Genomic DNA, 12,686 nt, shown 5'->3' with positions numbered 1-12,686 from the left:
TATACAAGATGACCTTCAAAATGTGAAAAAAAGATAATAGGACTTCCATTTACGTATGTTGTCTAAAAATTTGAATTAAATTGTATTTTATTATTAATGTTTAATATACAGATTGCCAAAAAAAAATGGTACTCAATATATTCTAAGGAAAGAAGGGGAGAGGTAGGTGCTGGCCCCCTCACATTTTTTGCTTCAGTTTGTCAGAATTTACTCATCCTGACCTTAATCCTAACCATTACCAGATATAGCAGATAGAGTGAATACCCTGCCCCATACTTGGTGGGCCCACATGAGTTCAACTTAGTTGCCATAAGCAGTGTGCAGCATCCTAAGAGCTTCCAACCTCTAACACCAGCATCTCTCTTCTCTACCTGGTTCTCCAGCACCATGGGAGTTCGCTCTGCCAGACAGACGCAATCCAGAAGTGAAGGTGAGTTAAAGCCACCGGGGACAAGCATTAATCAATGGGGAATGAAAGTTGGTGGATAAATGCCCCAGTCACCCCACCATCCAGGAAAAGATGATTCTGAGGTATGTCACTGCTGGGATTGAGTACACAGAAGCAATGTGCTCATTATCACCCTCTGTCTCTCACTGTGCCTACTCCCTCCCTTGTGCTTCTGAGGATCACCTCCTGAGAAGACAACCTGCACTCGGTCCCTCCCTTAGGGGCTGCTATTGAGAGAACCCAGGATGGAAGGGGAAGTGGATTTATGTAGTATGTCATCTAGTCGACTAAACTAAATGCTCACATAATGGATACATGTTTTAGAAAGATTTCTGCAAAGAAACTTCATAATGAAGATAATACTGATATGTAAGAGCTAGTGAACAAGAAACTCACATTGTTGACACTTCTCTGAATCCAAAAAAGAGCTCTTTGTCAGCCAAATTGCAAGATAAAAGTAATGGGAATCTAAGCAGATCTAACGAGAAGTGGACAAAAAATCAAAATTGTCTGGGACTATTTTCAATAGGCATTTATATCCATTGTAGTGACAAACTTCACCCTACCTGTATATTGTGCCTTGAAATCCTAGTTAATGCTAATATGATACATCACAATGAACAATACATTTAACTATATTGTTTATTTAATCTTTATTTTATTATTTTTCTATTTTTTTGTCTCATAATACTTCAAATACTACTAAAGTGGTACATGTACAATTTTATACATTTGCAAGTAATTTATAAATTTGTCCCTGCAGCACTTTCCTAAATGGGGGTACTTGCTCAGTTTTCTTTACTAATAAAAGTTCATGATCAAAAAACTTTCAAGACGACTATGTAAAGGATACTAGACTTTGTATGTGTAACTATCAGTGGTCCCCATGTTGAAGTCTAATTTTACAGATGAGAAAAGTAAGCTCAAGAAAGTTTAAGTAGCTTTTCCAGGATCACATGTCTGATTGATGGTAGAACCAAATTATAATGCAGGTCTTCTGATACTTAGTTCAAAAATCTTTCCACTCAGCCACAGAACGTGAGACCTCTGAAGTGACTTTATCTTGGTTTGGAAGGCACACTTGCCTCTGGCACAGATTCTTTTTTTTCTGTCTGCTCTCTGCCCCTCTCTCCCCAACGATCCACCTTGGCTCCCAGTATCTTTGTATTCTTGACCCATTTATATTTATTGACATTAATCCATTCCTCCATGTGGACCTCTCTTTTACCTTCTTTTACTGGGTCTAGGCCATCTGGTTACCTTGTCTTAAATGGCAGCTCCATGCTATGTTTTGTACTGCCTTATAGCCTTGTCTTTTCAACTCAATGCTACCCATGGTCCAACATGACAAGGTAATACGCACCAAGAGATCCAGATCCTGCTTCTGGGGTCTAATTTTGCTTTGAGTTGTAGGAGCCATGCATGCTGGTTGTTTTCATCTCACATGTTGTTGGTCCAGTGAACCCTACTTTAATTTCCAGTTTCCCTTGAAACTCTGAACTAATTTTGGTTCTGAATTCCTCTAGGATTAGAGGAGGGGTTGGAGGAAGCTGAGAATATAATTTAGTTCCAGATCTACATCTATAAGTTTTTGAATTTAGTAACTATTATATTTTCATAGCTAAAATAATTAGGACCCCAGTGTAACACATAGAAGCAGACCACAAGGAAGTGTAAGGAATTACAATGGTTAAGAACATGGATTTAAAGCCAAAGTGTGATCTAGTTATTAATAGCTCTGCCATTTACTAGCTGTGTAAACTTGGGCAAGTCAGTTTACTTTTCTGTGCCTGTCTCCCCATCTATAAAATGGGAAGAATAATTGTACCTACTTCAGAAAAAAACCCGTGAATATTAAGTAATATAATATAGGTAAACCATTTAGAATAATGTCTTATGAATAGTAAGTGTTATATAAATATGGACAGTAGCATAATCTTCATGAAGTTTAAATCTTGGGTAGAAATTAATCTATTCACTTAACAAATGCCAGATGATGTATTTCTGTATACAAAATCGTGCTGGATATGTAGGCAATATGATAAAGTACAATACACAATACTTGACCTCAAAAGGGATGAGATAGGATGAAACTCTGAGTTAAAGCAGCAGAAGTGGTAATGGAGAGGAATGGACAATTTTTTAAAGTTAAAAGTTAGAATACGCAGGATATAGTGACCAATTAAATGTGGGAGTGAAAGAAACAGCGATGTAAAAAAAGGCTTTTTCCCCCATCCTTCAGCTTGTACGTTTACATAAACTATGTTTTGGAATAAGAGAGGAAATGCAGAGGGAGGAACAGGCTTTGAATGGAAGATAATGAGGTTGATTTGGACAGTTCTAGTTTGTGGTGCCTATAAGTAGAAATGAACCTGGAGCTCAGGAAAGGGAACACTGGAATTCTAGTTGAGATGATTGTTGAGGACATGGAAATCATTGAGCTCACCAAGGGAAAACATTTAAAGGAAGAAGAAAATTCAAATTAGCCCAACATTTAAGAGAGAACGGGAGAAGGATAAATCATCAAATTCGGAAAGAACAGTTAGAAATGTAGAAGCACCAGCAGAGTGTAATATCATGGAAATAAAAGATGAAGAAAAATCCAAAGGTCCAAAAATGGCAACTGCTGTGGGGAGATTGAATAGGATGATGATGGAAAATAAACCCTTGAAAACGATGGTTAGGCAATAATTGGTCACAGTGGATTGGTAGAGATAGTACACACTGTGGGTAACAGCAATGATTTAGATGGCACCCACAAGAGGAAATTGGAGTTTCTATGCTGCCACCCACTCGCTGATCTGCTGAGCAACATACTAACACTCTCCAAGCCTCAGTGTTCTCATCTGTATAAACAGAGCTACTAATGATGCCTACCTCATTGGATTCTTGGAAGATTTAAATGAGATAATACATGTAAGCTGCACAGTGCCTGGCACACATTATTCACTCAACAAATATTAGCTATAATTATTAATAATGATATTATTGTAAACCACTTAAGGAGAAAATGGGGGGTTAGGACATAGAGGCTTCACAAAAAGTCTACAAGAAAGAGAAGGGGAGACACGAAGCATTCACTCGAGTAGGAAGCAGTGTCCAAGAAGGGATTTTTAAATTCTAGGATGGAGAGAGGCTTAAGCATGTTTTTAGGCAGAAGGGAAAGAGATAGTAATTGAATAAAAATACTGTTAAAAGGAGAGTTCTTTATTTAGAGAAAATATTCTCAAAATGGATAAATTTCACAAGGAGATAATATGACAAGTTCAATAAATCAATAACGAAGAGCAATATTTGTGTTGAAACATCTATGGGTGAATCTAATTTATGAAACCACCTACAATTTGTTGGCTGTTCACAAGCAAAGTAAATGTTTCCTCCATGGAGTGCTTTCAACTTGCATTCTTTACGGATTCTGAAATGAATATGAATTCTTGAAAGAGGTGGCTAAGAATCCAGGCAGGTTTACCTTGATGGGACATCACCTTTTTCCAGCAGTTTTTCTAGTCATATGAGAAGTGGAAAGAACTGAGAGAAAGAGAGAGAGACAGAGAGAGGAAGAGGGAGAGAACGCGAGAGAGGAGTGCGTCAGCAAACCATGCAGTCAATCCCCCAAGCAGCTCCCAGGCTGTAGGGATTAACTTCAGTAGGTAGGACACATTGAAGAATATTGACTGCTTTGTTAGCCATAAATATTCAGCAAAAAAGTCAAACAGCGTCTTCCAAAATCAAAGGAGATCAGTGGGCCCACAATGGTCACAGAAATGGGAAAACAGAGGAGAATACAGGATTCATCTCAAGTTCGTTCTCAAGTAAGCAGCTTGGTTTAAAAAACAGGCACTTCCAACATTATGTGTTAAAGAAGTGTGATGAACCATTTTGAGTGTCAGGTACCATTTTGAGCTTTGCCAGAATTATCCTTATTCTTGTCATGCTGAAAAACCTAACAGCCACTTCACAATTTTGCCTAGAGTTGACCTTGCGGGCAAGTGAAGGAGATCCTTTTAGCTCAATTCTCTAGACCTCTCCAATCGCAGTACTCCCTCTCTCCAAAGGAGCTCTGGTCTGCTGGTCAGTGGGAAGAGTGATGGGAGAAATGAACCTCGCCACACCTCTCTCAGGGTGGCAGAAGCAGCACACAGCTCACTTCAGTGAAAGCTTCTCTGTTGAATTCTCACTTTCTTCTTGGCCAACTATTGTTAGCAGGAAAAGAATCTAATAGAGCAATTCATGCTGAGTTGCTGATGACTGATAATAGTTTATTATGATATCCCTTCAGGCTATTTACATTTGAGCAAGAGAAAGCATTGACTCTGAAGGTAGGAATTTTAAGTGCCTTGGCATGCTCTAGGGGAGATGTGTGAAGACTTAGGATTCTTCCTATCACTTTACCAATTATAACACATAAACAACAGCCTACTCTTAACTCTGACAATTCTTGGCAAGTGACAAGGCTGAGGATACTAAGAACGATAACCATGTAACCAGGGTTCCAAACCTTTCTAGAAAGAAAAGTCTTCATGACCTAGGAAAACAAGGTGAAATTACCTCCTTCCTTTCTGTAGCTCTCATCACAGATTAGCTGTGATGATTAAATGTATCTTGCACTAAGTTTTTCCAATTTGTTGGTTAAAAAATGTATCCCCACTGTTATTCTAATTGGAGAAAAGAAGAATGAGGAAGAATGTGGCTCATAGAAACTGTACTTTATAAAAGTAAATCCTCAGGCCACCTTCAGGAAATAAAGAATTTTCATTGATGAAAAACTTAGCATACAAAAGCACTGAAGATATATTTATGGTCAGGTACTAAAATTTGTAAAAGCAAAAAAGACAGATACTAACTGTTGTGGGCAAATATAAAGGAGGAGACAGAAAGAATGCTACTAAATACATGAAAACAAACATGGAAAACATATGAAACCCAATGTCACTCTGTGTGTGCGTCTGTGGACAGAATGTAGATAAAGGGTATAATAAAGTTATCAAACTTTGCTTTAAGGCAAAGACAATAGAAAGCCCTGTCTTTATGTAGGGCAATTGATTTTACAAATGCTTTTTTCTTCATTTGATCCTTACAACTCCACTAAGAACTTAAGTATTAAAACACTAGAAACTCAAGTGCAGCAGAGATCCAGAGACAAGAAGGGAACCTTGTCTAAAAGGTCAAGCAGCAGGTGGACGGTAAGGGGGAGGGGTGAGAGAGGAGTCAGGACAAAGTTTTGCCATTTAGCATCATTATGGGCTTAAGCATCATTTAATTATACCCTCTGTTTGTGGAAAGTTAAGGTTACTCAAGTCACAATAATTTCTCACTTTTTCATGTACAAAACATCTTACTTCAATTTAAGTATTCACCACTCCTATGTATTGAGCCCAGGATAACATCACATGTGTGAAATGACACATATATAAGGTTATTTGTTCTGCATTGTTTTTAAGGGGAAATATTTGAAAAACAACTTAAATGTCTATCAATAGAGGACTGGGTGAATAAACTGCGGTTCAGCCGTATCACAGAATACTACGCAGCTGTCAAATAGAATGAAACAGCTCTCTACTGATATGGAAAGATCTCTGTATTAGCTTCCTAGGATTGCCGCAGAAAGTGCCACAAACCATGTGACTGAAAACAACAGAAATTTGTTGTATGACAGTTCTGGAGGCCAGAAGTCCAAAATCAAAGCGCTGGCATGGCCATGCTCCCTATGAAACTTGTAGTAGAGAATCCTGCCTTGGCTCTTCCCAGCTTCTAGTGATTTGCTAGGAAGCCTGGGCAAATAAGGACACCAGGCACATTGGATTAAGGGCCCAACCTACTCTGGTATGCCCTCATCTTAACTAATTACATCTACAATGACTTTATGTCCAAGTAAGGTCATTTTCTGAGATACTAGGGTTTAGGACTTAAACATATCTGTTTCGGGGACACGGTTCAATCTATATCAATCTCCAAGATAAATTAGGGGAAAAAAGCAAGGTATAGAGCAGAGTATGTAACATGATACCTTTGTGAAAAAGAAATATGCACACACATATGACACAAATGTTTATAAATGCATTCAAGTACCTCCAGAAGGATTCATAAAATACTAGGGACTTCCAAGCAGGAGAATTGCATAGCTGGTGGAAACAATACACAAGAATCATACTTTTTAGTTATTACATTTTTGCACTTTTTGAATTCCGTGTTAATTAATTTTTTTAAATCTCCTTTCACAACTATTCTTCAGTTAGCTTGAATCTATTTAACATTCAATTCCCTCAAATGTTAGGAGAAGGTATTCAGATCTTTCCTTCTGAGCTGCTCTGGCAAAATTAATCCAAGACAGAATTCACTCAGCGTAATGCCAGTCCGAAATATTAAGGCGAGAGAGAAATCAGAACCAGGATGAAAGACTGGGCTCCGAAATTACACAATCAGAATCTAAAGCGAAGCAGATATATACTGCAGAAAGTGAGTTCAGATTGTCCAACAGGATTAAGAGGATTATCATTATCATGGATGTGAAGCAAAGTGGAGGTCACGGTCAGGAGTGGCCAGGCAAGCCCCACAGTTGCGGCTCCAAGTGCAGTATTTCCAACACCTGCCAGTCCTAAGAATCATCTTTTCTGCATACAGATTCCCAGGCCTCTCCCCTGGAGAGGCTGGGTCAGTCAGTTTGAGGCTCTAGCCATAAAATGCGAATGTTTAACACATGCAGAGAGAGAAAGTTTGGAAAACACTGAAGAGCAGAGAGAGGAAGAGAGCACGCAATGACTGTCCTTGGTGGTATCTCTTTCTCTACCTGACTGCTTAAAAGCACCCCGATCCTAAGACGTAAGCAAGATATTCAGTCCAGGACGCCTTGGAAGGCCTGTCTTATGCAGACCGTCCCACTGTTATCCTTTATTCATTTCTGCTTTTCCCTGTAATTCCAGTATAAAAAGGTCTCTCACACAGGTGTTTATTTCGCCCTGCATCATTTAGGTCCTGTGGGAAGACAGTTGGCCTGATATTCCAGAAAGTTTCAAGACAGAGCAATCCTGCGAGATTAAGACGTAGAATGGAATTGGTAATAGGAGAAATAAAACTACTTCTCAGGATGAAAACGAGGTATTTTACAGGTACAGAAGTAAAAAATATACTGTTGATAAAAAAAAATTCTGAACTGTAATTTGATGCAATTTGTTCTGTAAGGAATAAATAGTATGCTCTCTAAACAGGACTGGTAGTAAAATAAATTTGAGAAACACTGGTAATTATTCCCTTCTTAAAGATTCACGATGCATATTATCCTAGCTAAGGCTCTAAGAAGTCCTAGATGTGTTTAACTTTGTTGAGTTCAGAGTTTAAAAAGTATACTTGACTACAGATCATTTTTTAGATTTTATTTATTAAAGTATTCTTGCAAATCTGAGATTCCAGGGAGCACAGTTTGGGAAACGTTACTGTAAATACTTTCATATCTCATTTGCCAAGAGTTTAGAGAGTAGTTTTGGAAAGGAAATGTTTTCATAGAAATGAAGTCAGCTGAGTGGGTGAGATAGGACTATTTATGGGAGCATTTATTTATTTAACAAACATTTATTGAACACCGTCTAGAAGAATAAACTAGACAGTATTTTTTTCCATAAAACATAGAAACATAGGGATTTTTTTTTACAAACTTCTTTATTAACATGTAATATTTTGTAATTTTGTTTTAAAAAATTGTGGACATTTTCTGATATATTCTCCTTACAGAATATTCACAGTTTGATTAGCAAGAGAGCATACCAGTTTGTTGGGCCAATAAATGTTGATTTATTGGCTCAAAAAAGTACCAGGTTATGAGAACATTGATATATTTATTTTTCAAATTTATGGAACGACAAATGTTTAGTTTTATAATGAACTTATTTAAATTTCAATAAAATATTAGAGTTAATGACAAACATAAAAATATCTAAGGTAGAATGCGGCTTCCAGTGAAACATGGCAAATTGAGCCTGGGTTTTTTTTCTATACTCTCCTAACACCCGCCACACACAGTAACAAAGAAATAAACTCACTATGACAGAGGGAACAGGGTGGGTAATAACAGAGGCCAAGAGATACCCACAAGATTTTAGAAGATGGAAAGTAGACAAATGAAAGGTAAGGACTTAGCTCAGGAGAGAAAGCTGAGGCCTAACTGCCTCAATGAGAGATGCCCAACAGGAAGTGCACCAACAGGACTATAAACGCCATCGAGTTTCTGGATTGAAGACATTGGTTTTCCCAGAAGAATTAGGTGTGGGATGGGGCTAAAAACTAGAGAATTAACTGAAAGACTGTCAGCAGCAGCTGGACCTTCCAGATGCCCTCTTCAGCCCGTAGAGTCAGCACGTGCCCCAGCACCTGGTGGAAGGCAGGAAGAAGAGCCAGATCTACCAGGAAGCTAATGAGGCCCAGGCCTCAGCCTCCCCACTTGCACAGGTCCCTACCAAGGCTCTGTATTTAATTTTGCTTCATAATTTTCTATTTTTTGCCTAGAAGAGGGCCTCCCAAATTATACATGTTTTAAGCCCCCAAAAACCTAGATCCAAACTAGACAGGGTAGAGAGGTTGGATGAAGAGACACCATACCAAAAACAAGGGGACTGTGTGAGAGTCTGCATGAAAAGCAGTTCCCTTCCACCCCCGCCACAGCTCAGCTCCCAAAACACTGGTGGCCAGGCTTATGCTTCTGGGCAAGAGACTAGAAAACACTGAGCCGCTCAAAATCAAAGCTCTACAGAAACTGACATTTATGGGGACCCAACTGTCTCTTTAGGGGATCCCTCCCCGACCCAGTCTTCCTACAGCAAAGCTCACCAATTGACAAATCCTAGAGCTTAAAAGCTTCAATTTTAAGTACAAATAGACAGCCAAGAATCACTGGATAAGAACCACCAGAGAAAAGCCTCTAACATAATAGACAGAAAAAAAAGCAGAGAAAAACTTCAACAACAAAAACAAACTTTATAACGAATATCCTCAGTAATAAAAGAGAAAATATTGCCTCCATTTTAAAAAGTTTGTATGTATACATGTGTGTGTATATACACAAATATACATATAAGTGTGTGACTATGTATATATATACACACACAAATTCAAAAAATAAGACAAAAGTGTTGGATATTTAAAATATGATAGAAGATGGATTGAAATATAACTGAGGAAATTTGATTAATAACAAGGATTCTAGAAATAAAGTATGGGAAAAATGAAGAGGAGGAAATTATCAAAGAAATAGTATAAGCAGACATCTTAGCTGTGGAAATCTGAGTCTATTAAATTGTCCAGCACAATAAATAAATCATAACAGTAGTAGTAATAGCCAATGTTTACAGAGGGCTTGTTGTGTGCCCAACACTGTTCTGACCAGTTTTAAGTATTACTGCCATCCTCCCCCAGACCCTATGATGTGGGCACTAGTATTATATTCATTTTACAGCCAGCAGAGGCTCAGAGAAGTTGAGCAAACTGTCCAAAGCTATAGAACTGATTAAATGATAGACCCAGAGGTCTGGCTCAAGAATCTGTGTTCCTAATTACCACACGTTCCTGCCTCTCCAGAAGAAAAAGATCTCATGAAAGCCCAATTATTTTGAAATTTTAGAACCCTAAGGCTTCCAGTGGGAAAAAATAGGTCATGTACCAAAGACTGAGAATGAGAATGGCATCAGAATTCTCAATAGCACTGCTGTAAAGCAGAAGGTGATGGAGCGATGCCTCCAAATTTCTAAGAAAAAATAATTTCCAACCTAGAATTCTATACCCTGGCTCTCCATCAAGGGTGAGAGTAGAATAAAAACATTTTCAATCATGAACAGTTGCAAAAATTTACTTCTTTTTCTCTGTTTCTCAAGAAACTATTGGAAGATGAAATCAAGAAAGAGGAAGATGTGGCATCCAGGAAAGGAGATCCACAAAAAGTGAGTCAAGGAAATCCTGGGAAGATGATAAAGCAGGATAACAGCTGTGCTGGAGGCTGGGAGAGCTCAGAGAAGACTGCAGCAAGAGTAAGAGGTCTCTGGAAGGAATGATGAAAGAGGAAGAAGAGGAGGAGAAGGAAGGAAAACTGAGAGATTAGCAGCACTGTTTGACCATATGGAGACAAGTTTTATAGTTCTAGCAGCACGTTTAAGAATGGGTTAGTTGTCAGTACGTGGAAAACTAAACAAATGCCAAAACAAGGCAATTTCAGAATCGGAGAAAATAATTAGTTGTACATGAAATGAAAGGTAATCATAGTACATTTACGCCTCAGTGTTGAGTAATATTTATCTAGCTGTACCAATGAAAACATCAGAAATTTTATTATAACTCTACTAAGTGAAAGGAGGAAGGGGACATGTACCCTTTCTTCTTTTCCTTTATCTTTTTCATATCATGGGTCACTTTCTGGAATTATTCACTTATTTGGCTACTTGTATATTTTTTACCTTTACACATCAGAATGTAAGTTCTTAAGTATGGGGACTTTATCTTGCCCACTGGTATATCCCCAGTTATTTCCAGGAAGGAAGAGGGCAGGGAATGTATAATGGGGCTAAATCCCCATCCTTTAGAGTAGAAAATCAACAGGCAATGTCAAATATTGAAAAATCTAGAAGTAACAGTATAAGCATATCATTTCAAATAATACCAATAGAAACTGCTACAATAGTTGAAAGTAATTTCTTCTGGGGAGCAGAAATTGGGAATGCAAAGGGATAAAGCAGGAGAGAGCTGTTTGGTTATAAGCCTTATAATATTTTCTGATTCTTATGTGTATTATTTTGACAAAAAAAGCATAAACTTTGAAAGGAGAAAAAATATAAATGGATACTATAAAATTATGTATAGCAAAATGGAGTTTCATTTTACATTTAAAACATTTTACAATAGTGTTTAGAATTACTAATTTCACAGCAATATATAGAATGAATTGAATGATGTAGGAGATTAAAGGAAAGAAAACCAGACAGGAGACTTTGAGGTGATTGAGATGGTAGGTGAAGAGGCCGGGAACCGGATCAGTATCCCTAAAATTGGAGTAGCGACATATTAGAAACTATTTTGGGAGTTTAAAAATTATTTTAAAAGATATCCAAGTATGACCACATATTCCAGAGCCATCATTCATAGTCATTCTCAAGTAATTTTTCAGAATTTTAGAAATCGGGAGTGCAATTCGATAACTTAAAATAAACACAAAAGAAATCAAAAGTTGGGGCCTCCCGAGTGGTGTAGCAGTTAGCTTCACACACTCTGCTGTTGCCTGTTCAGATCCTGGGTGCAGACCTACGCAGTGCTCATCAAGCCATACTGTGGCAGACGTCCCACATATGAAATAGAGGAAGATGGGCACAGATGTTAGCTCAGGGCCAATCTCCCTCTGCAAAAAGAGAAGGATTGGCTGTGGATGTTAGTTCAGGGAGAATCTTCCTTAACAAAAAAAGAAAGAAAGAAATCAAAGGTTACCCTCATTTGTAGCAATATTGCTTTCAGGACATTTTTGTAGTTCTAGTGTCCATGATGAGCAGAGTCTTTACAACTCTTTGGCACACAGGGTAACTTTCAAAGCATGATTTGGAATTGCAGTATCCATATCATATTATTATCTACAGTTCCACAGATTCAGAACTCACTAGCTTGCACAAGTCAGCATCCTCTGATTTTAAGGAATCAGCTGCTATATTCCTGATAAAGACTTCAAGTTATTTCTCAGCCCATTGACGTAGCAAAACACCTCATTTTTCCTGCCCTGTAGCATTTACCTTATTCTGCCTTGTATAATTTTGAATTCTTCTCATCCCTCTTACAAGTTGATAAAGTCATTTGGACCAGGATTTATGCCATATACATGTATGTGCTCAATAAAGATTTTTTGAGTTGAATTGAATATTCATATTTGTACATGCTTACAGAAATGTAATTATTTACTCCATTCAGTTTCCTCACTGAATAAGGAATTAAGCTAGATCAGTTGTTCTTAACCCAGACTGCACATTAGAAACATCTGGGGAACTTTGAAAATATTCTGATGCCCAACTCCATAAGATATCCATAAGATATCTGGGTAATTTCTTTAAAATTCCCCTTTTGATTCTAACAGAGATTAAGAACTGCTGAATTAGATGACCTATAGCTTTGGTTCCCAAACCTGGTTAAGTATCAGAATCACCTAAGAAGCTTCCTAAAAATGCATCCCTTCCAGCTCCAAACACTATGATTATGAGTAAGTGGCACTCAGACCACTGCAGCT

General features: G+C 37.9%; 1 long non-coding RNA gene across 1 annotated transcript; it reads left to right on the top strand.

The window, feature by feature from the left end:
* Positions 1-351: 351 nt before the first annotated feature.
* LOC138915788 (uncharacterized) lies at positions 352-12,315 on the top strand. Its single transcript, XR_011422068.1, has 3 exons — positions 352-430; positions 7,418-7,554; positions 10,306-12,315. It is a non-coding gene; the product is annotated as an uncharacterized lncRNA (long non-coding RNA).
* Positions 12,316-12,686: the final 371 nt, after the last annotated feature.

This window comes from Equus caballus, chromosome 10 (assembly GCF_041296265.1).
Source record: "Equus caballus isolate H_3958 breed thoroughbred chromosome 10, TB-T2T, whole genome shotgun sequence".
Taxonomy (NCBI): domain Eukaryota; kingdom Metazoa; phylum Chordata; class Mammalia; order Perissodactyla; family Equidae; genus Equus; species Equus caballus.
Note: the sequence above shows the minus strand (reverse complement) of the source record. Positions and strands in the feature narration are given on the sequence as shown.